At 35.2% G+C, this 25,704-nt stretch overlaps 1 protein-coding gene across 3 annotated transcripts in view; it reads right to left on the bottom strand.

Moving 5' to 3' along the window:
- NPFFR2 (neuropeptide FF receptor 2) overlaps positions 1–25,704 on the bottom strand; it is a 105,351-nt gene that overhangs the window by 66,893 nt on the left and 12,754 nt on the right. Inside the window, exon 2 of one of the 3 annotated variants that reach the window (XM_024246174.2) lies at positions 11,364–11,474. The exons of the other annotated variants lie outside the window; for them this stretch is intronic. The gene's annotated coding sequence lies outside the window, so the exon portion shown is untranslated. The remainder of the gene's footprint in view (positions 1–11,363; positions 11,475–25,704) is intronic. 3 annotated transcript variants of the gene reach the window in all.

Raw genomic sequence — 25,704 nt, 5'->3', positions numbered from 1 at the left:
AGAGACCAGCCTGGCCAACATGGTGAAACCCTGTCTCTACTAAAAATACAAAAATTAGCCAGGAGCAGTGGTGGGCATCTCTAATCCCAGGTACTCAGGAGACTGAGGCAGGAGAATTTCTTGAACCCGGGAGATGGAGGTTGCAGTGAGCCAAGACTGCACCACTGCACTCCAGCCTGGGTGACAGAGCAAGACTCTGTTTCAAAAAAAAAAAAAAAAAAAAAAAAAAAACCAAAAACAAAACAAACAAACAAAAAAACCAGGTATTTATATTTCAAAAGAAATTAGTCCCAGAACCATAGAGACATCTCTATGTTGTGAAACCTGGAGACACTGAACTTATTTGGTTCCTAGAGAGAATTATTTATATATCAAAGAGCTAGAGTGTGCATTCCTTCCATTACATATCCAAGCAGCCTCTCTCAGAAGGGAAGAGGAGAAATTGGTTTCTTTTCCCTTTAAAATCACAAAAATTTATTTTTTTCTGTTTTCCTCATTCAACAAGTAAAATCTGACAATCATGTAAGAGATTTCTCCATTTGGCTCTCACTGCATCAATCTACAGGGTTGCAGGGCCCAGGGGACATATGCTGCAAAGCTAATCTGGCTGTTAAGTACTTTTCTGTGTTGTTTGTATGCTGAGTTTTGAGATGTTTTGATACATTCTGAATACAAGTTGTTTATCAGATGTATAGTTTGAAAATATTGTCCCCCTATCTATGGTTTGTCTTTTCATTCTCTCAGTACTGGTTTTTGAATTTCTTTATTTTTATTATGAGGTCTAATCTATGAATTTATCTTTTCCTAAACAAGGTCACAAAGATTTCCTCCTATTTTATTCTAGATATTTTATTGCTTAAAGTTTTGCATTTAGGTCTCCGATCCATTTTGAGTTTATTTTGGTATCATGTTCTTATTTCTTAATTACAGTGCTGATTGGTAACATAAGTTGATTATGTTGACTAACTGTTCATATGTTTTTAAAGCAATAATTCGCATGCATCAAACCACAAAATCTTTCATAAGGCTATCATCCAAATGTAGTATTTGAAAGATTACAATTTTTTTCAATAGAAACTAAAAAAAAAGAAGACTAAGATCAAACCATTTATATTCTATCTCCTGTTTTTTTAACATTTTATTTTGAGATAACTGTAGACTCACACATAGTTGTAAGAAATCATACAATGAAGAGCCTATGTGCCATTCACTCACAGGTAACATCCTGCATAACTACAGTACAATACCACAAGCAGGAGTTTGACATTGACACAATCTTCTGACCTTATTCAGATTTCAACAGATATATATGTGTGTGTGTGTGTGTGTTTAGTTCTATGCATTTTATAACATATGTAGTTTCTTTGACTATGACTACAGTCAAAATAACCGTTTTATCATTAAGTATTCCTTGTGCTACCCTTCTATAGCAGCAGCCACCTCCCACCCGCCAACTTCCATAAACTGGGCAACCACTAATCTATTCTTTATCCTATAATTTTGTGATTTTAAAATGTTATATAAATGGAATAACATATTATGGAAAATTTGGGATTGGTCTTTTTCACTCAGCATAATTCCACTGAATTGCTTTTACATTTTTGTCAAAAATTTGGGTATGTTTGTATGCGTCTCAAGTTCTGCTTTTTCTATTCTCTTTCATTGATCTGTGTGTCAATTTCTTCACCAATACCACATTGCTTTTTTATCAATGTAGCCATATAGTAAGTGTTAATAGCAGGTAGAGTAATTCCTTCTACTTTATTCTTATTTTTCAAGGTCGTTTTAGCTATTCTAGTCCTGTGCTTTTCTACATAAAGTTTAGGAGGAACTTGCCTATGTCCACAAAAATCCTTGTGTGCATTTTGATAGAAATTACAATATTCTACAGATCAGTTTGGGGAGTCTTCTGTCCTCTTTCAAAAAGCACCAGATCTTTTGAAACTCATGCCACAAGACAAAGCTTCATGCTACTCTTTTTTTTTTGTTGCTATCTGCTCTCACTCATTCATTGATAGCTTTAGTACATATGTCAGTCTCTTTCCTCAACCCTTTCTCTTGATTTCTTTCAAAGACACCATCTTTGAAAGCTTGATTTTAGAAGACATTCTTATACATTCAGTTCATTTACTTTATCACGTCACGGCAGCAATTTTGTTGCTACATTAAAACTTCTAATCCAATCTTTTCAACAAATACTGCTGGAACAATAGGGTATCTACATGCAAAAGATGAATCTTAATCCATAATTATGGCTGATAACCCATGGCATCTACTATGGAACAAACATTAATAAACAGCACACCAATTATAGATTATGACAGAGCAGATACCTTTTATTTCTGACATATTGCACTTATTTTTATTTAAGAATGGTTCTGGCAAATAAAAAAAGGAAATGACACCATCACACAACCGCTACACACATGCAGACAACATAAATGACCTTTAAAATCTCTGCTTTAAAATTGCAAACTAAATCTAATTTGCACTTTCTTTATCTGAGTAAAAATTTGTTGAGGCAAATCTATTTTTTACAAAAACATGTCGCTTCATACTGGCTTTCTAATAGCTAAAATGTGTGAAGGAATTAATACAAAAAAATGGTAAAATGAATCAAGTGATCAAGTGAAAATTAAAGCCCCGTGAAAAGTATGCCTTAAAAATCAGGACAAATCTGTGCTAAAAGATTCGATAGTTTCTGATGAAGCTCTTACTTAAGGAGTGAGGACTTTCAGTGGGTGCCTGTCAAGATCTGCAGCAATTTCAATTTCAGTGTTAAAGATTAGCAAAATGATCAACATTTTAGGAATGCTAATTAATAATCAACCTGTTTGTAAAAGAGGTTCATATTCTGCCAGACTGAAATCATGGATGAGATATTAATTTTATCTTCCCCTCATTGGAAGGGCATTTGGAAAGAAAAAAGCAAGAAACCTCAGTTGTCAGTGTATGAGGATGGTTGAATTTTTCTTCTCTTTATATTTAATCAACCTTTCATTAGATTTGGCAGTTAATTTGTCATTTTCCTGGCCCACCACAGCCCCTGGAAGAGATGATAGGGGTAGCTTTCAGTACTTTAATAAAATATTATGTAGAAACAAAATTTTCTTGTAGTAAGTTTATGCCAGCCAACGAAAAAACCCCAATATATTCAGTGTAATGTACAGGGTTGCATTAGTGAAAGGCTGGAAGAATGGAACTCAGGAAAGAAGTATTTTAAAATAGGCTGAATATGAGGATGAATATAGAGGTAAAAAATGGAAACCAGTGAACATAAACAAAAGATTTTTTAAAGACTATTTTACCCTATGTACCTCAGCAAATCATTAACTGATAAAGCACATGTTCTCATTTGGAGGAAAATAAGATAAAATTAATTTAGATGAGTTATTACTTTCTAGAAAAAAGAACAATATTTTACTCTTTCTTGAAAATGCTGATGACTAAAGGCAATAACATTGAATAAACACTTAGATGTAATGCTTTACTGACGGTGCAGACTGTTTCTTTAATTACTTTTCATGATCACATCACAGATATACTGTGTGAAAGTGCAGCACCAAAGGAGTGATGAGGGACATTCTTGCTGGATGACTGTTGCATGAATTTGCTTGCTCTCTCGGGACTTGGCTACATTAGGTTGTATTTGTGCTAAAATGATCTGGTTACCCTCAAGATGGCCTCCTGCTCTAGCAGTCACTCTTAATCATCCTGAAGAAAAATGATGCTGTCTTTACCCCTTCAACCACCATTTATTCTTCCACACACAGCAGCTTGTCTTCTGCCTCTATTTTCCACTGAATCTGTACTTGCTAAGGTCATTTCCTGATGGTCAAACCAATGGCTTATTTTCATATCAAATCATGATGTCTTTCTTGTGCACTCCAAAGCCCTGTATTCTCTTAATATTCCAGTTGGGGGTACATGCTTATTAGGAAAATGGTTTATACTCAATATTATTAAAATGAGATACAAATGAGTACATAAAAATCAACTTTTGTTAGAATATAACAATTTATATATAATATAGATAAAATAATTAGTTTTTCTCAAAATACCAAAAATACAAAGTATCTTACACAGTTCTCTTTCCTCTCCAATCTATATTTCCATATTACTTTTTCCCAACACATAGAGCAAATAAGGTCATTTTATTTTTTTAATCCAAAAATGTATTTGCTTTAAATTATAATGGAAAAAAACTCCATAACATAGCATCAATTATTTTTCTAGATTTGGCATTTACCCAACTTTCTAGACTTATCTCCACTACTTATGCCATCTAGCCTCACTGGTTCTTTGTTATTTCCAAAATATAGAAAGTGCTTTGTTCCTTCTTGTTTTGGCTTGTGCTGTCTGCCCTCTGTGAGTGTGTGTGTGTGTGTGTGTGTGTGTGTGTGTGTGTGACAGAGAGAGAAAGAGATTGATTTACTTTTTATTATTTCGAGTAACTTAACTATTTTAGGTGTAAAGTTTGGGGATATTAAGTACATTCATACTGTTGTGCAACCATCACCACCATTCATCTCTAAAACTCTTTTTGTTCTGCAAAGTTGAAATTCTATATTCATGAAACAATTACTCCCCTTTCCTTTCTCCTCCTAGAATATGGCAATTTCCGTTATGCTTTCAGTCCCCATGATTTTGACTACTCAATGTACCTCTTATAAGTGGAATCATACAGTATTTGTTATTTTGTGATTGGCTTATGTCCTACATGTACCTGAGAAGAATGTGTATCCTATTGTTGTTGGGTAGAATGTTCCATGTATGTATGTTAGATATAGTTGGTTTATTATGGGTTCAAGTTCACTGTTTCCTTAGTTATAATTCTGTCTGGTGGTTCTCTCCATTATTGAGGGTAGGGCATAGAAGTCTCTGAATATTATTTTAAAACTGTGTATATCTCCCTTTAGTTCTTTAGTCATTTCTTACTTCATGTATTTTGGTAGTCTGTTATTAAATGTGTGTTAGTCAAGTTTCTCTAGAGGGATAGAACTAATTGAATGGAGTTTATTAAGTATTAACTCACACAATCACAAGGGCCCACAATGGGCTGTCTCCAGGCTGAAGAGCAAGGAGAGCCAGTTTGACTTTCAAAACTGAAGAACTTGGAGTCCGTTGTTCGATGGCAGGAAGCATCCAGCATGGTAGAAAGATGTAGGTCAGGCCAGTCTCACCTTTTCATGTTTTTCTACCTGCTTTATATTCACTGGCAGCTGATTAGATTGCACCCCCTAGATTAAGTGTGGGTCTGCCTTCCCCAGCCCACTGACTCAAATGGTAATCTTCATTGGCAACACCCTCACAGACACACCCAGGATCAATACTTTGTATTCGTCAATCCAATCAAATTGACACTCAGTATTAACCATCACAAAAAATAAACATGTTTATAATTGTCTCTTTGCCATATTGAATCTTTTATTAATATGTAATATCCTTGTTCATCTTATAATCTTTTTAAAGTTAAAGTCTATGTTATCTGACATTAGTTTAGCCATTCTTCTGAATTTTTATTACTGTTTACATAGAATATCCATTTTCAACCTTTCAACTTACTTGTGTCTTGGCCTCTAAAGTGAGTCTCTTGTAGACAGCATATAGCTGGATCTTTTTTTTTCATCTATCTTGCCAATCTCTGTCTTTTGATGAGAAGGTTTAATTCATTTACATTAAAAGCAATTACTGATAAGTAGTAGGGTCTTACTTCTGTCATTTTGATTTTTTTTTTCTATATAGTAGTCCCCCCTTACCCATAGGGGATACGTTCCCAGACCCAAAGTGGATGCCTGAAATCATGGATAGTACTAAACCCTATATACACTATGGTTTTTCCTACACATAACCACCTAAGATAAAGTTTAATTTATAAATTAGGCACAGAAAGAGATGAACAAAAATACAGTAATAATAAAATGGAGCAATTATAGCTATCTACTGTAATAAAGATTATGTGAATGTGGTGTTTCTTCCTCAAAATATTTATTGCACTGTCCTCACCCTTCTTCTTCTTGTGATGAAGTGAGATGACAAAATCCCTATGTGATGAGATTTATGAGGTGAATTATGTAGGCATTGTGACATAATTGAAAAGTCCAAAAATAAACAATTCATAAGTTTTAAATTGCATGTCATTCTGAATAGCAGGATGAAATCTTTACCTGGATTGTCATTAGTCACCTAATAACCATCTTGGTTAGCAGCTTAATTGTCATAGTATTGCAGTACTTATGTTCAAGTAAGCCTTATTTTACTTAATTCTGGTTCAAAAGCACAAGAGTACTGATTAATATTTTTGAACTGCAGTTCACTACGGGAAACTGAAACCATGGAAAGTGAAACCCTGCGTATGAGGAACCACTCTATGCCTCATAGCCATTTTCTTCCTCTTATTCTGCATTACCATCTTTTTTTCTGTTTAGCTAATTTTTTTGTGGTGAAATATTTCTATTCCTTTCTCATTTCCTTTAGAGTATATTCTTTAGTTATTTTTCTGTAGTTACCATGGGGATTAGATGTAACATCCTAAAGTTGTTACACCAATTTGAATTTATAACATTTCACTTTAATAACATAAAAATTCTGCGCCTTTAACAGTTTCAGCACTACCTTTTTTAGTTGTCAGTGTTACAAAATTATATCTTTACACATTGTGTTTTAAGAAACATAAACTAATAAATTTTAATGTATTCATCTCTACCATTATGTAGAAAAAAATGTTAACTTACAAACTAAAGTTATAATAATACTAACTTTGACACTAATAATTTTTTAAATGGATAAATCTCTTAAATAGAGTAGAGAACAAAAAGAGGAATCATACATCAAGGTTACCACGCCACTAGCTTTTATAATTGCACATGTATTCACCTTTATTGAGATCTTTATGTCTTATTATTTAGTGTTCTTTAATTTCAACCTGCAGGGCTTCCATTAGCATTTCTTTCAGGGCAGTTCTAGTGGTAAGCTTTTGAAAGATAGTTTTGCTGGCTACAGAATATTTTTAATTTTTGTTGGTACATTGTAGTTGTATATGTTTATGGGGTACAGGAGATATTTTGATACAGGCATGCAATATGTAATAATTACATCATGAAAAATGGGGTATCCATTCCCTAAAGCATTTATTCTTAGTGTTACAAACCATCTAATTATACTTTTTTAGTTATTTCAAAATATACAATTAAATCAGTTATACAGTTCTTGGTTGACATGTTGTTTCTTTGTTTGCTCTTTCAGAAGTTTGAATATATCAGTCCACTGCCTTCTGGATCTAAAATGAGTCTCTTGTAGACGGCGTGTAGTTGAATCATTTTAAAAACTCTATTTTGCTGATCTCTGCCTTTTGATTGGTGAATTTAATTCATTTACATTAAAAGCAATTACTGATAAATAGGGACCTACTGCTGCCATTTTGCTATTTTTTTCTACACCTTAGTCCCCCTTATCCATAGGGGAAATGCTCCAAGGTTTCTGATGAGAAATTTGCTGATAATAGTATTGAGATCCTTTTTATGTGGTAAGTCACTTCTCTAAAGCTACTTTCAACATTACCTGTTTTGGGATTTTGATACTTTGATCATAATGTACCTCACACTGAGTATCTTTGAGTTTATTCTACTCAGAATCTATTGAGCTTCTCGGATGTTTATTTCCATATCTTTCATTATATTTGAAAAATTTTCAGCCATTATTTCTTCAAATATTCTCTCTTCCTCTTCCTCCTTCTCTTCCCCTCTGACATTTTCATAATGTATATGTTGATCTGTTTGATGGTGTCCCACAGGACTCATAGTCTCTGTCCACTTTATTTCAATCTTTTTTCTTTCTGTTTCTCAGACAATAATTTCTATGGTCCTATCTTCAAGTTAGCTGATTTTTCTGCTTGATCAAATTTGCTCTTGAATCCCTCTAGTGACTATTTCATTTCAGTTATTTTCTTTGTCAGCTCCAAAATTTCTTTTTTTCTTTCTTTTTAGGTTTTCTATCTCTTCATTTACGTTTCTATTTTTTCATACATTGACTTCTTGGCATTCTTCGTGTCTTGCTTTGGTTCTGTCAGCATCTTTGAGAAAGTTGTTCAAAGTCTGTGTCTCGTAGGTCCACTATCAGTTCTTTGTCACGGGCAGTTTGTGTGGTTTTCCTTTGAATTATCCATATTTTCCTGGTTTGTAAATATGTTTTATGATTTCTGGTGAAAACTAGACATGTTAATCTAATGGTACAGCAATGCTGGAAATTGAATCCTTCCTCTTCACCAGGATTTGCTGCTTTTTTTTGTTGTTTCTTGATTCTTGTAGGCTATCTATCTCTGTGCCAAGAATAAACCAGAGGGGCAAACTGAATGTATTCTCTGGCCTTTTCTGAGCCAGTGCCTTCCCCTGGGCATGAGTGGTGACTTTCTAATTTTCTCGTGTATGTGGTTTCTTTTCAGTGAGCTAGTCTTCAATGTCTGGCTCAAAAAGTGGAAAAAGAGAAAAATGAAGGTGAAGGGGAAGTCACTGGCCCTTTAATACCCCTGGCAGTCACTTCAGCCAGAAGGGGAAGGGCTTGCAGCAATGGGAGGAGGTAAAACAACAATGGCTTTAGCCTCTTTGTGCATCTGCATTCAGAAGTAACAATCAGGGCATAGATCCCGGGTATATAAAGGAAAGGGTCCTTTTTGTGCACCCAGGCTTCTTCAAGCTATGTTCAAGCTATTCCAGGTACATGTGCAGATCTAACTGTCATGTGGATGAGAGGTAGGGGATGGATGGTTTTGTGCCAAGAGTGGAAATTTACTGAAATTAACTGCAAGTTATCATTCCAGTCTTCAACTGCAAGCCTTCAATACACTGTAGAGCTCCAAAATAGTTACATCAGACAGATTGTGCCAGTGCAATTATTGTCTAGTTAGGGAGAAAGATTTCACATGCTTTATACTGCACCATCTTCCAAGAATCCACTCTGTACTATCTTCTATTTGGGGGGTCATACACACTCCTCATAAAAACAAAATCTCACTTAATATTCAAAAATCAATAAAGTGTCAACTCTTGCCTGTACCTCTGATCTTAGTAATTATTTACACTTTCCTCCATGAATTCATAGTCTCTGCTAGGTGATATTTACCATAGAGCATTGACATTTATGATATTCATGCTTGTTTTTAAACATGTCTGTGCATGAGAAACACCTGGAGGGCTTGGTTAACAAAAAAGGAAAACATAGATTCTTGGAGAAGTAACTCTAGAGCTATTGAATCATAATTTCTGAAGATGATGTCCAGAATTATGTTTTTTTCTCAGTCAATGTTCAACATTATTTGCTTTTGATAATTTGCTAACAGTGATAAAGCCTCAGTCACATGTACCACTTTTAAAACTAGAAATGCAGTCAACTGTTACTCTCCCTCTCAAAGAACATGAACTATTGGCAAGAGGGTGAAGGCTGAAACACTGTCAAAATAAATTTGATCCTAAGAAAATGGGAATGGATATTATAAAAACAACCACAAAGTTCATTACAAGTATACAATAGGTTTTTCAATCATTAAACCTATTGCTATGCATCCACTCCTTAGTACTACATGCTGCAATAAACAATCTTGTACACATCTTTACATTTATGTACTTTTTTTTCCTATAAAGTGTGTGAAAGTTGTCAGAATCAAAATGGAGCCACTTATTTTGAAAACCCTGACAAATGGAGCTGCGAAAGGCCATGAGTGGAGGGTTCCCAGGCATGTGTGTCTGATAAAATAACTATCACAAAACACTCTGCATAAAAACACAATCTTGCACAAAGGCCACCACAGCCTCACACATACACACACACACACACACACACACACACACACGATACTTCCATGAGGATATCTGCCCAGCAACTGCCTGTCCAACTTTGGACTGATGCCACCCATAGTATTGATACTTGTAGCCAAGGATAACTTTCTTAAAAAAATGTATGTGAGCCTCCTCATTTTTCCTTTAAAAACTGTGTGTTCCTCTACCTCCCTGAATTTGCTTATGCTTATTCCTATTGGAATGCTTATTCACAAATATTGTCAAACCTAGAAGTGAAGTGAGGGGCCAAAGGCTATAGTTCTAATTTCAATAAATATTGTGGGTTACTCTATAAAAACTATAATAATTCTTATTTCAATGAGCTATATATGAGAAGGGCACCTTACCTATGTTGCTGATAGCAATGAGAAAATTTAGTGTAGTGGTTAAAGGAGCAATCTCTAGGGTCAATCTGCTAGGGATCAATTATAGCTCTTCAACTTTTCACCTGTGAGACCTTGAGTAAATTACTAAATTGCTATATTCCTTGGTTTAATTGGGTGTAAAATAGGAATAATAATACCAGTATTGATATATTAGACTAACATTAGTTTTAGTCATATGCTTGTTATAAAGAATATATGACTTAATATACATAGAACATGAGAAAAGTCCCTAGCATAAATCAGTACTTGATTATAATGTAGGCTATTATTAACAGTTTGTATGATCAATTTTTATATTTACCAATCTGATACAGAAAAAGTATTCTATAATTTTAAAACAATTTACATTTCCTTATTACTAGGTTGAACATATTTTCATATGTTTATTTGCCATTTAGATTTACTTTACTGTGAATTTCCTATTCATATTTCCAACAATTCTGTTACTAATTGTCATTTATTAATTTGCAGAAATATTCTGTACCTTAAATATTTTTATAATCTATGGAAAAGCTTTTGACTTTATTACATCTTTAGTCAATGTTGTTTATTGTCTTGTCTTATCGCAAACGTTTTAAAACTTTCATGTTGACTAATAGTAATAACAGCATCTGCAGTGATCATAGGCATCCCTGTCTGATTCCTATCGTAATAAAAACGGCTTTAAAAGTTCACTTTTTAGAATTTTTCCGGTTGGACTTTGGTGAAGACTCTGTTTTATACTTAAAAGTTTTTTAAATTTATATTTTATTTAGCACTTTAATCAGGAAAGACTGCTGAATTATTTGAAATGCCTTTTTAGAACGTGATGGTACAATTATAGTTTTTAAAATGCTATGTTGTGTTTACATAATGATATAATTTGATAATTTACTATTGACTTCCTTTGCATTCATAAGATATTTTTTCATAGGTCATACTCCAGTGTTCTTTTGACACACAGCTAATTTTCAGATTGCTAATACTTTGCCTTTTAAAAATCTGTAGTCATAAATGATATTTCTCTAGTTAAAAGTGAGACTTAGTCAGTCTTTATAAGGCTTAGCATTACTGTTATGCTATTCTTATCTTTTCCTCATCAGAATAGCTTAAGTAGTGTTGGCATTATCTCTTCTTCAAAAGATCAAAATAATATTAGAATACTTACACACCAGTCACTGATCTACATGCTTCACTCTTATTAAGACATTCAATCTTTTTGGTATTTCTTGTATGTCAAAAGCTATAATTAACATCCTAATTTCACAACTGAGGAAACCTGGAAATAAAGAAATCAAACCATATGTGTCTAGAGCCATGCAGGAAAAAAAAGATAAGATAAAAAAAAAAACAACTAAGAACCTCAGGTAGTCATATTCTAGAACTTAAGCATTATTAAGTTCTATTCTCTAGCATAGAACCATTATTCTATGCTGTCTCACCTGAATCCATCTGCTAATCCCCTTCCAATTTTTTTCTATGGAAATTGATCTATATAATTTTTCTACTTTGTTCATTTATTCATTCATTCATTCAAAAATTGGTTCATTCAACAGTATTTACTGAATGCCTATGACATGCCACTGTCTGTTCTAGGCACAAGGATAGATACAGCAGTAAACTAAACAGAGAGGGCCCTGCTCTCATAGAAGTGGTGCTATGGCTTGAGCATGTCTCCTCCAAAATTCAGGTGTTGAAACTTAATAGGCAACATGATATTATGAAGTACTACTGTAGGGCCTTTAAGACGTGATTAGAGCATGAGGGCTCTTTTCTCATAAATGGGACTAAGCCTTTTACAAAAATAGCTTTACTCAGTGCTTGGCCCTCTTGCCCATATGCTATCTTAGGACACAGCACTCCTTTCCAGAGGATGCAGCAACAAGATGCCACCTTGGAACCAGAGAACAGTCCTCACCAGACAACTAACCTGCCCACATCTTGATCTTGGAGTTCTCAGCCTTCAGAAGTGTGAGGAAATACATTTATGTTCTTTAAAAATTACTCAGTCTGTGATATTTTGTTATAGCCATAAAAATGGACTAAGAGAGAAATCAGTACCAAAGAAGTGGATGTTGCTATAACAGACACCAAAATATGGGGAAGTAGATTTGGAATTGGGTAATGGCTATAGGCTGGAACACTTTTGAAGTAAATGTTGAAAAAAGCCTGTATTGCCATGAATGGAGTGTTAAGGGTGATTCTGATGAGGGCTCAGAAGAAGAGCAGAGCTACAGGGAAAGGTTCATTCTTCCCAAAGATTACTTAAAGTGGTTGTGAACAGAATGCTGGTAGAAATATGGTTAGCAAAGACTATTCTAATGAAGTCTCAGATGGAAATAAGAAACAAGGTATTGGAAACTGTAGAAAAGGCTGTCCTCATTATAAAGTGAAAAATAATTTGTCTGAATAGTGTCTATGTCCTAGGACTTTGTAGAAGGCAGAACTTAAAAGCAATGAACTAGGATATTTGGTGGAAGAAATCTCTATGCGCAAAGTATTCAGGTGCTACATGGATTTTCCTGTTTATAGTAAAATGTGAGAATAGAGAAAAAAACTGAAGAAGGAATTTATAGTTAAAACAAAAGTAAAATGTAAAGATTTGAAAAAATGCTCAGCCTGGCCATGTACAGAATTTTAAAAGCTTGTTTAGGAGAGAAAAACCAACGGTGTACCCAAGAGACCATTTGATAAGATTATTATGAATAGAAGGAAGCCAGGTGTTATTCATTAAGATAATGGCAGCATGACACTGAAGGCATCTTAGAGGCTGCAGTGCCCATCAAACACCCAGAGTGCTGGGCCTTGAGAACAGAACAGCTGGAAGAGAGGGGCCCAGGGTGGCTGTGGGGCCTCAGGGTTTTCCACCCAAGGTTACTGTAAGTCCTTTATTTCCATATTCTGGTACAGTGCTCACTGGCCACTTCAGCTGTGGCTAAAGTGGGCCAGGTAGAACTCGGGCCACTGCTCTGCAAGGCATGATCTGTAAACCACAATGCCGTAAACGAGAGAATCCATCCACATGATGCTAATTCAACAGGCTCACAGAGTGCTTGACCTGTGGTGGCATGATTTCACCTCCACCAAGATTTCAAAGGACACCCCTCAGAGAGGATCGGGGCCCAGGCAGAGGACTGTTGCTCATGTGCTGAATAAGGCCCCAACCTGGGCAAAGCCCAGCAGAGCCGAGGGGTTGGGGCCACTGCAGAGAGCCCCCACCAGAGCAATGCTTAGTGGAGCCGTGGGAGCAGAGCCACCTCAGAGAGCCTAGATCTGTACAGTCACCAATGCGGAATGCCAGTCTGGGAGAGCTGTAGGCACCCAATTTCAATCTGTGAGGGCAGCTACTTGGGGTACACTCAGTAAAGCCATGGGGTTGTAGTCCCCTGGAGCCTTGGGGACCTAACCCTTACCCCAGTGTGCCTGGAATGTGAGACATGGAGTCAAAGATTATTCTCAAGGCTTAAGATGGAGTGTTGTTTGCCCTGTTGGATTTTAGACTTACTTAAAACCAGTTACCTCATCCTTCTTTCCTGTTTCTCCCTTTTGGAACAGAAACATCTATCTTGTGCCCATCCCACCACTATACTTTGGAAGCACATAACTTTTTTAACTTCACAGATTCACAGATAAAGGGAAATTTGCCTACAGATGATACATACCTTTGCATCTAACCCATATCTAATTGAGAAATATTTCAATGAGACTTTGGACTTTAGACTTTTAAGTTGATACTGGAAATAGTTAATACTTTGGGGGCTATGGGAATGGACTGAATGTATTTTTCATCTAAGAGGGACATAAATTTGGATGTATTGCTTTAAAAATTCAGGTGTTAAAACTTAATGACCAAAGAGATGGTATTAGGAGGTGGGGCCCTTAAGAGGTGATTAGGTCATGAGGGATCCTTCTTCATTAGTGGAATTAAAACCCTTATGAAAGAGCCTTCACTAGGTGTTTGGCCCTCTTGCCCTTATGTCTTCCACCTTGTAAGGACACAGCACTCCTCCTCTCCAGAGGATGCAGCAACAAGGTGCCATCTTGGAAGCGGAGAGCAGCCCTCACCAGACAATCAAACCTGACAGTACCTTGATCTTGGACTTCCAAAGCTCCGGAACTATGAGAAAACAAATTTCTGTTCTTTACAAATTACTCAGTCTCTGGTATTTTGTTGTAGTAGCACAAATTAACTAAGACAGGTGGAGAGATATAATAAATAAATGCATAATATATGAGGCAAAATATCAAGTAGGATAAGGGGGCTTGCATGAGTAGTAGTTCATTAATTCACTAGGGGATGGTCAGGGAAGTGGATAAGGTGACACTTAAGCAAAGTCCTGAGGGCATCGCAAGGATGAGCCTTCTGAAGATCTGGGTAGGGAGAACCACAGGACCAGATTTGTCTGGGATAGTTCCTGTACCCTGATGCTAGTCTTAATGTAATTATTACAGCACTCTCTTTGGCGCTCCAATTCCAACCGTGCAGTTGGGGAAAGGCTGCTCCTACTAGAAGAAAATGGGACTAGGAATGATGGTGCCCTGCATTTAACGAATAGCAAATAAACCACTTTGGCTGAAAGAGAGTGTCTTAGAAGAAAATGTGTATCTCCTTGGGTCAATTTGTCTAATTTACAATAGGATAAATTGTTTCATTCTCAGAATTCAGTAATTATACTAACATATGATCAGGAGTTTCTTTTAAAACATTAATATTGGAATTTCATTTTCCTTTCAATCTGTTGGAGAAGAAAGTCTTTTTGAGGCCAAGAGCTTATTTCTCTCATATATTTAACGATTGCCTGTAATTTCTTGATACCTTTTCTTCTTTAAGAATTAAGATTATTTACATATTTGCATTCATTATTTCCATCACATTCCTTTTGGTCTCTGATTTTTTTCAGAGACCTGATTCTTTAACTTGATATTTCAGGTTTCTGATTCAGTTCTCAATGTTAATGTCATCTCTTTCCACTTGCCCATGGAATTATTTCATTCAAAAATAATTTTTAATGAAGTTTTTTAATCCTCTAAATTATCTTTTAAAATATTCTTGATATTATTTTTGTGAAAATTGACTTTGTCATAAGCTTTGTGTTTTTTTTTTTCCTCTGAGCAACCAGTGCTGGTTGTTTTATTTCAGATTTCTGTCTCTGGCCACTGAACAACTTGGATGCATTGATATTGTGCTCTGTCCTTCACCTCCTCTTTTCTCTTTTCATATTTGGCAGTCAGGTTAGGCTGCAAGCATCCCTCCAGCAGCATCTTGCCTGTGTAGAAGAAGTAAGAAACAAGTCTCCACCACGTGGGCACTCGAAGCGCTTCTTTTCCTAGATGTGTCAGGTGAGCAATGTTAGCATTTTTTAGCCCTACTCCCTTTGCTTATCCATAAGAAGCAACTCCTCATCTGTTCAAGTTTGATTATGACATTGCAGAAATTGAGACACATCTTCAGGTTCCACTTCTAATTCTAGTTCTCTTGTTATTTCCATCAGATTTGCAGTTACTTCCTCCACTGAAGTCTTCAGCTTCTCAAAATCATCCCTGAAGATTTGAACCAACTTCTTCCAAACTGCTGTTAATGTTAACATTTTGACTACCTCCCATAAATCACAAATATTCTTTCATGGTATCTAAAATGGTGAATCCTTTCCAGAAGGTTTTCAGCTTACTTTGCCCATGTCCATCAGAAGAAGCACTATTTGTGCCATTTATAGCCTTAAAAAATGTATTTTTCAAATACTAAGGCTGGAAAGTCAAAATTACTCATTGATCTATGGACTAAAGAATGTATGTTGTATTAGCAGGCATGAAAACTACATTATTCTATTTGTATATCTCTGTTAGAGTTCTTGAGCGACAAGGTGCATTGCAAATGAGCAGTAATGTTTTGAAAGGAATCTTCTTTGCTGAGCAGTAGGTCTCCATAGTGGGCTGAAAGTATAGAGTACACCATGCTTTAAACAGAAGTGCTGTCATCAAAGCTTTGATGTTTCATTTATAGAGCATGGACAGAGTATATTTAGCATAATTCTTAAGGAACTTAGGGGTTTTGGAATAATAAATGAGCATTGGCTTCAACTTAAAGTCACCAGCTGCCTTATCAGGCTGTCCTTTGAGGTTCTGAAGCCAGGCATTTTCTTCTTCTCTCTAGCTATGAAAGTCCTCAATGGCATCTTCTTCCAACAGAAGGTGTTTTCATGCACATTGAAAATCTATTACTTAGTGTAGCCACTTTCATCAATTATCTTAATGAGAACTTCTGGATAACCTGATGCAGTTTCTGTGTCAGCACTTGTTGCTTCACCTTTGACTTTTATGGCACAGAGAGAATTTTTTCCTTGAATCTCATGAACCAACCTCCGCTAGCTTCACAGTTTTCTCCTGCAGCTTCCTCACCTCTTTTAGCTTTCATAGAATTGAATAGAGTTAGGGCCTTGCTCTGGATTAGACTTCAACTTAAGGGAATGTTGTGGCTCGTTAGATTTTCTATCCAGACGACTCAGACTTTCTCCATATCAGCCACAAAGCTATTTTGCTATCTTATCATTCACGTATTCACTGGAGCAGCACTTTAAATTTCCTCTGATAACTTTTCCTTTGCATTCACAACTTGGCTAGCTGTTTGGCTCAAGAGGCCTAGGGTTTGGCCTGTCTTGGCGTTGGACATGCCTTCCTCACTAAGCTTAATTATTTCTAGCTTTTGATTTAAAGTGAAAGATGTGCAACTTTTCCTTTAACCTAAACACTTAGAGGCCATTGTAGGGTTATTCACTGGCCTAATTTTGATATTGTTTTGTCTCATATAATAGGAAGCCTCAAGGAGAGGGAGAGGGGAGAATATCTGCTCTACTATGTGCTATGGTAGAACAGTCAGAATACACACAACACTTATCTATTACCTTTGCCATTTTATGCAGTCACAGTTTGTGGTACCCCAAAACAATTACAATAATAGCACTACAGATCATGTTCACAGATGCAATATTTCAAACTTTTTTATTATTATTACAAGAATTACCAAAATGTGACAAAGACACAAAGTGAGCCTATGCGCTTGGGGAACATGGGAACATGGCACTGATAGCTTTGTTCAATACAAGGTTACCACAAACCTTCAATTTGCAAACACAATACTGTGAAGCACAATAAAGCAAAAGTGTAATCAAATGATGTATACTTGTATGTGGATATTAAGATTTTCTTCTACTTAGTCTAATGCTTTTTAAGATTCATTGATGTTTTGCATATATTAGTAGTTTAATAGTATCTGTTTTATACTATGTGTATATGTATTATATATACATATAAAATCTGTATATTATACAATATAGAAAATTTTCATCTGCGCCTAAGAACTAATTTTTGCTACCTTGGGGATGATATCACCCTTGTTGAGGATGATGGTGTAGAGATGTCTCATTATTTTTTAGTTTGCTTTTTCATGAAGACAGGACTCTGAACACTTTTTCATGAGTTTATTAGCTATTAATATCTCCATTTGTGAAGGTTCTTTGTGTTCTTATTGAGTTATAAGAATTGTTTATATCTTCTGGATAAAGTACTTTGTAAAAATATATATTTTCAAAACATTTTCTCCCATTCTGTGATTTGTCTCTTTGTTTTCTTAACTATGTCTTTCAGAGAGCAAAAAAATTTTTTCTGTAAGTTTTGATAAAGTTAATTGTGTCAGTTTCTTTCTTTCATGGTTTGTGATTCTTGTGTTATATTTAAGAAATCTTTCCTGTAAAAGTTTGCAAAAATTTTCTCTTATGATTTTTACAGAAGGTTTATAGTTTTAGCTTATATGTTTACATTTATGTTCCATTTCAATTTAATTTTTGTGTATGGTGTAATGTAAGAGTTAAGGTTAATTTTTTATAGGGATATTTGGTAGTTCCAGTACCATTTATTAAAAAGATTAATCTTTTCTAATTGAATTATCTTGGATCCATTGTCTAAAATAAATTGACCACATAAGTGTGGGTCTATTTCTGTACTGGTGATTGTGTTCTGTTTGTCTACATGGCCATGCTTACACCAACAACACTGTCTCGATTACTGTAGTTTACAGCAAATCTGTAAACCAAGTAGTCTAGTCAAACTTGTTCATTAAAAAAAATTGTTGTTTCTTCTAGGTTGTTTGCTTTTCCATATACATTAATAGCTTATTATTTTCTTCAGAAAAAGCATGCTGAGATTGTGTTGGATTGAATCTATAGATTGAATAGAGATCAATAGTGTCTATAGATCAACTGAATCTATAGATCAATTTTAAGAGAATCAAAATCTTAATAATATTGAGTTTCCCATAAATGTAGACTCAAAATATGAACATGCTATTCAATACTGTTTATGATTTTAAAAACTAGGAGAAAAGGGAATTTGAGAAAGGAGACCTATACAAAACATACAGTTACTATAGTCATCAATGGTAAAATTATTGAATACTGTGCTCTTAGATAAGGAATAGGCAAAGATGTCTGTTCTTTCTATTTTAACACTGTACTGGAGATATAGCTAGTGCATTAGAAAAAAATATAAAAGACATACAGATCAAAAAGAAGGAACTAAAACTGTCTTTATTGGCATAATGCATGATTGCGTACATAGAAAATCCTGAATCTATATGAAAGTCATCATAAATAATAATTTAGTAAGTTCTCAAGATATAAAGTCAATTTACAAATAATAATTATATTTCTATATACTGGCAATGGATAACCTGAAAGTAAAATTTTGTAAAGTACTTGATTTATCATAAATAAAAAAACAAAATACATGGTAATAAATTTAAGAAAAGGTGTATAAAATGCATATGCTTAAAACTACAAAACATTGCTGGTGGATATTAAAAAAATACCTTTCTTATAGAATTTCCAGTACTATTTATAGTATTTTTGTTCCTAGGGTAAACTTTCTCTTTCTGGGGACAATTTTAGTTCACTCATAGGCTCTCTGTTCTCTGATTATCTCTTCCATGCTGTTTTCTTTCCCCTAGATTCACTTCATTCTCCACAAAGCCTGGAGGTCTGGGAGCTTGAGAAACATCTCTGCTTGAAATTAGTATTGTTGTTGTCATTATTATAGTTTTCTATTTACAGATAACTTGGTTTGAAGTTTTTGACAAAATGAGTCAAATTCTGTAAAATATATGAAGAGATTTATTCTAAGCCAAACCCGAGGACCATTGCCAATGACACAGCCCCAGGAAGTCTTGAGAACATGTGCCCAATGTGGTCGAGCTACAGCTTGGTTTTTTATATTTTAGGGAGGCACACGATATCAATCAATACATGTAAGATGTACACTGGCTGGTCCAGAAAGGCAGGACAACTTGAAGCAAGGGGTAGGGGTGTTCTAGATCATAGGTAGATTCAAAGATTTTCTGATTGTCAATTGGTTGAAAGAGTTAAGTTATTATGTAAGACCTGAAATTAATAGAAAGGAGTGTCTGCTTAAGATAAGCGGTTGTAGAGAGCAAGATTTTTATCATGAAGATGAAGCCTCCAGGTAGCAGGCTTCAAAGAGAATAGATTGTAAATGTTTCTTATTAGACTTAAAAAGGTGCCAGACTCTTAGTTAATCTCTCCTAGATCAGGGCAAAGACCTGGAAAGGGAAAGGGATTCTCTACAGAATGTAGATTTTTCCCACAAGAGACAGTTTTGCAGGGCCTTTTCAAAATACGTCAAAGAAATGTATTTTGAAGTAAAACATGTTGATTTCCTTCAGGGCCTGCTATTTGTCATGTCATGCTATACTAGAGTTGGGTTGGAATTTGGTATTTTATTGCTGCAAAGAGTCTGTTTTGTCAGTCTTAAGGTGTCAGTTTTAATGTTAATGCTGTTCAGTTGTGCCCGAATTGTAAAGGGAGGAGTGTATAATGAAGCACATGCAACCTCCCTTCCCATCACAGACTGAACTAGTTTTTCAGGCTAACTTTTGAATGCCCTTGGCAAAGAAGAGGGTTCCATTCAGTTGGTTAGGGAGCTTAAAATATTAGTTTGGGTTTATATAGTACTCTGTCTTCTGGCTAATGTCAATGGCAAAGGATTTGTATGAAATTATTTGTTCTTGGTTTGTATAGTTTGGAAATTGAGACTTACAGCCCTCCATGTGTTCACTAACGTGGAAAATCTCCAAACTCCTTTGATTAGGACATTTATGAAGGATTAGGATATTCATTACCTAGGCATGATTTGTTAAATCATTGGCCACTAATGATTAACTCAACCTCAAGCCCCTCTCCCATCCTTGGAGGTTTGGATGGGAGTGCTAAAAACTCCAACCCTCTAATAATGGTGTTGATTTCCCTCACAACCAGTGACCCCCACCCTTAGGCGCTTTCCACAAGTCACTTCACTGACATAAATTCAAGTGTAGTTGAATGGGGCTTTTTATGACTAGCAAAAGATTATTCTTTCACATTTTTAGAAGCGTTTCAAGAGTCAGGAACAAAAACCAATTACATTATAATAAAAGGTGCTCCTACAGCTCTTATCACTAGCACTTACAAGAGTTTCATGAGGTCTGGCCAGGAGCTGGGAAAGAAGACCAAAATGTGTATTCTTATTGTATCACAATATCTCAATAGATATTTGGAATTTTTGATATAAATATGAATTTATAATACCTAAGACTGCATTGCCTGTGGATCATAGCTTTGTAAGGTGATCTCTTAGTTGCCAAATCATATCATACTCAAGGCTACAATTATAACAGGTTTTTAATGTTCTCCTACCAAACATTTTCCAGCGTCTAAACACCAAACAGCATATTCTACAAATCAATGGCAGTCTGTTTTCTACAGCTTTAGCCAAAAGATCATTTTCTAGGCCCTTTTATATATTTTTAAGAGAACAATCACCCTGAAAAAATTATATTTCACTACATCTTGGCAAGCTAAATTAAAATATTGTTCACACTGAATGTAGTGGAACACATATGTGTCTTTTATGAGGACACTAAGTTGATGCTCCTTTGTAGATTTACCAAAAGACAACCAAAGGCACAACACAGCCTTGACATTGATTGCAAAAGATGCTATTTAATATATGTACTTTGGCTTCTGTTTGCAAATAATAATTTTCATAGGACAAGTTCTCTTAATAAAAGTAAGCTCTAAGTTCAAACAGTTCTATTTTTAAGGTTTTGTCCTTATTATTCACTTTCAGATAAAACAATCCAATTATGCTGTGTAATAGAGCAGTAAAACCATCTGGTTAAAATGTAGGTTCAAAAAATAAGGGAATGAGAACTTTCTTCCTTTTCCTTATTGGAAGATTCATTGTTATTGACTTCCCTACATATCTTCTTTCACAGGATCTTCAAAAATTGTGAACTAGGGTAGATGATAGTATTCTAAAGCAGACACTAACTACATTAACCGGCAGAATAAGAACCAGACTCCTCATTGTGGCTCTATAAGCAATATAACTATTTGTAAATTTTAATAGATCTGTGAAATTAGGAAAAAGATTACATTCTAACTCTAAAACTTCACAATAATTCCAACAAAACTCATGCTTACTGAGAAGTAGTAGAAAAATATTGAAAAAAAAGATAAAAGAAGAAGTTATTTCACATTTTGACCACATTACCGAAGTATCATTAAAAAAAAAAATTAGTACTCATATCACTTGGCATCAGCCACTTCATTTAAAATATAATTTTCTCACACAAGAAGCTATCCCCAAGTAATTGTAAATAGTTAATATAGATGTTTCTCTTTTATATATTTTTAAGCAATTTGTTCATTTTCTCCATCAGATACTTCTTTCATTCCCACACAGGAGAGCTACAATTTTACACAGGCATATGTATATTGTGAATTGGCCAAATTAACACTTGTGAGAAAATAAGAGGCCAAGAAAAATTAAGATAGCAATTTATGTTTTAGGAATTTTTATCTGATTAAAAATAGTCATGATCATTGGAAAACATAGAAAATATAAACAAAAAACCAAAAACCCAAATTACCCCCTTCTAGAGATAACTTATTCTCTATTCCCGAAATCTTCTCTTGGATAAGTTGTCTGACTCCTTCCTCACTTCTCCAAGAATCTGGAACATGGGAAGAAGAAACTGAACTTGAGTGTCTCTGGCCTTTTCATTGCTCCCTATTGAATCTTGCTGCCAATAAAGTGCATATGCTGTCTGTGCTTTACGTACGTGTGTATATATATATGGCAGGGAGATGACCTATACATAAACATATATGTGTGTGTGTAATATACATGTGTGTAATACATACACACACAATATGATATGAACTGTAATATATATGAAGTTAGCCATCTCCCTGTAATGAGAGATTGAGTGGGGGAAACTGTCAAATTTAGGAATAACTTTACTCCTTGCCCACAGTCCCTAGACACATTCTCAAATAGTTAGTTTCAACAGGAATAAAGCTGATATTTTGATGTCTATATGTTTGCATCTATCCTAAATGGAAGCATATATACTTGTGTGTCTATCTCTAAACAGCTCCAAATTCAGATGAGTGGAAAGAAGGCTACTATTTGAAATATTCTGTAAGACCCAACTATTATTAACATATATGCGTATATTTCTATAATTTTTATTCATTCATTATTCATTTAGGATCTTCTACTGTGAATTGAATACAATATTCGGGCTTAACAGTTTGCATTAAGCTAACAATCCTATATAAAAGACAAAGCACTGAGCAAGTAATCATAAGGATTATGAGTTCTGTGATTTGGGAAACCTGGGCAGTGGGGCAAAGTAGATCAGGGAGAGCTAAATCAGATCCCAGATTGGGCATGCCCACTTTGAAAAGGGTTAGATCAAAACATTAGATATGAGATGCTCCCAGTACAGACTAGGGGCACATTGCTGGAATCGCAATGAGTAAAGACCCAAGTTAACCCTGGGCAGTGAGCCCATGGAGGATCCTTCAAGACCATCATCAGAAACCATTCTGCCCTCCTATAGCTCTGGGCCTATAATGGACGGGGCAACCTCAGTGATATGTGAAATGCCTTCAGGGTCTTTCTTCCATGGTCTTGATAAATAGCACTTGGCTTTTATCCATATTAATCTCTTTAGCAATTGTCACTTGGCCACATCCTTAGTGCTCTCTTCTGAAATTTTCTTTTTTTTTTTAATTCTTTACATAACCAGGCTGTGAATTTTCCAAATCCTTTCACACTGTTTCTTATTTTATTATACATTCTTTATTGAAGTCATCCCTCATATCTCACTGTATATAGCTAAAAGCAGCCATGCAGCAGCCTGAATGTTTTGCTGCTTGGGTATGTCTTCCACCAGATATCCTAGTTCATCACTTTTAAGCTCTGCATTCTGCAAAGCCCTCAGGCTTTCGGTACAATTCAGTCAAGGTCTTTACAACTGTAAAACAAGGATGGACTTTACCCCAGTGTCTAAAACATTGTTCTTCATTTCCCTCTGAAACCTCATCAAAATGGCCTTTACCTTTAATATTTCAATCAGCCTTCTGGTCACCACCCCTTATGTAATCTCTAAAAAGTTTCATGTTTCCCTACAGCTCTCCTCTTGTTTGGACCCCTTACCAGAGTTGCCTTTAATGCTACATTCACAGCAATCTAGACTTTTTCTATCCTGCTCCTCCAAATTCTTCCAGCCTCTACCCATTATCTAGTTCCAAAGCTGCTTCCACCTTTTCAGCACTTTGCTATAATGACAGCCTCACTTTTCAGTATGAATAGTATGTCTTTTTCTCTGCTGTTATAATAGAGTACCACACACTGAGTAACTTATAAAGAACAGAAATTTATTTGGCTCATGGGTCTGGATACTGGGAAGTCCAAGAGGATGGTGCCAGCATCTGGTGAGGGTCATCCCACTGTGGAAGGGTAAGCAAGCATGTGAGACAGAGAGAACAAAAGGGGGCTGGACTTATCTTTTTATCAGGAGCCCACTCCTGCAATAACTAGCCCACTTCTGCAATGATGGCATTAATCCACCCATGAGGGTGAAACTCCCATGACCTAATCATCTGTTAGAGTCTCCAGTTTGCAATAATATTATATTGGCAATTAAATTTCAACATGAGTTTTGGAGAGAGCTTTCAAACCATAGCATTATCTATATTTTACAGTGCTGAAGCAGGAAAAGTATAAGTAACTATTCAAAGTTATGACAGGGCTGGGACTCAAACCTATCTAGTCTTTTCATTTAACTAAGTCATGGCAGCAGTTTTTTTGCCTACCTGTGGTATTTACCACATGAGTATATTACATATTACTTACCCATTCTTTAATTAATGGTTTAATTTTTCATTATTTTATTACAAATAATACTGTAATAAACATCTTTATATATATATCTCCTTATGCATATATAGGGCATATACTTTTTAATTGTATGAAATCAGATTGATTTCCAAAGTGATCAAAGCAAGTAAAAATCTTCATTACTCCACACCATCAATACACGCAGTTCCCAACATTCAAAGGGTCAACCTAGGATTTTTCTACTTTATGATCATGTGAAAGCCATATGCATTCAACAGAAACCATACTTTAAGTACCCATACAACCATTATTTTTTCTCTTTTCAGTACAGCATTCAATAAAATACATGAGATATTCAAACTTTATTACAAAATATGTATTGTATTAGATGATTTTTGCCTAACTGTAGGCTAATATAAGTTTTCTGAGCATGTTTCAGGTAGGCTAGGCTAAGCTACGATGTTCAGAAGGTTAGATGTACTAAATGCATTTGGGAATTGCAATATTTTCAACTTAACCATGGGTTTATTATACATCATAAGCTGAGGAGCATCTGTACTTGGTTGCTCAGATATCCTGAGCAAACAGAGCAAAGGCAAAAGTATCACACTATTTGATTTAAAAATATATTATAAGGCTATAGTAGCCAAAAGAGGAAATGGTATTGGTATAAAAATAGACACATAGACCAATGGAACAGAATAGAGAACCTGGAAATACTCCCTGCTGTGGGAATGTAAATTAGTACAGCCATGATGGAAAACAATGTGGAGATTTCTCAAAAACAACTATAAATAGAATATCATTCAGTCCTGCAATCTCACTACTGTGTATTTATCCCAAGGAAACAAAATCAGTATATCAGATACTTACAGCGAACTGATTTTTGACAAAGGGACTAGAACATACATTGAGGAAAGAACACCCTCTTCAGTAAATGGTACTGGGAAAATTGGATATCCATATGTGGAAGAAAGAAACTGGACACATATCCTTCATACACAAATATCAACTCAACATGAAATAAAGACTTAAATCTAAGATTTAAAACTATAAAATTACTAGAAAAAAATAGGGAAAACAATTCAGAACATTTGTCTAGGCAGAGATTTTATGGCTAAGACCTCAACACAGGCAACAAAAACAAAAATAGACAAATGGGATTAGTACAAGCTGAAAAGCTTCTGCACAGCAAAGGAAGAAAAATGAACACAGCAAAGAGACTCTGCTGAATGGGAGAAAATAATTGTAAACTATTCATCCAAAAAGGC

The sequence above is a fragment of the Pongo abelii genome, chromosome 3 (genome assembly GCF_028885655.2).
Source record: "Pongo abelii isolate AG06213 chromosome 3, NHGRI_mPonAbe1-v2.0_pri, whole genome shotgun sequence".
NCBI lineage: Eukaryota > Metazoa > Chordata > Mammalia > Primates > Hominidae > Pongo > Pongo abelii.
The sequence above is the reverse complement of the archived record's forward strand: the minus strand, read 5'-3'. Positions and strand labels throughout refer to the sequence as shown.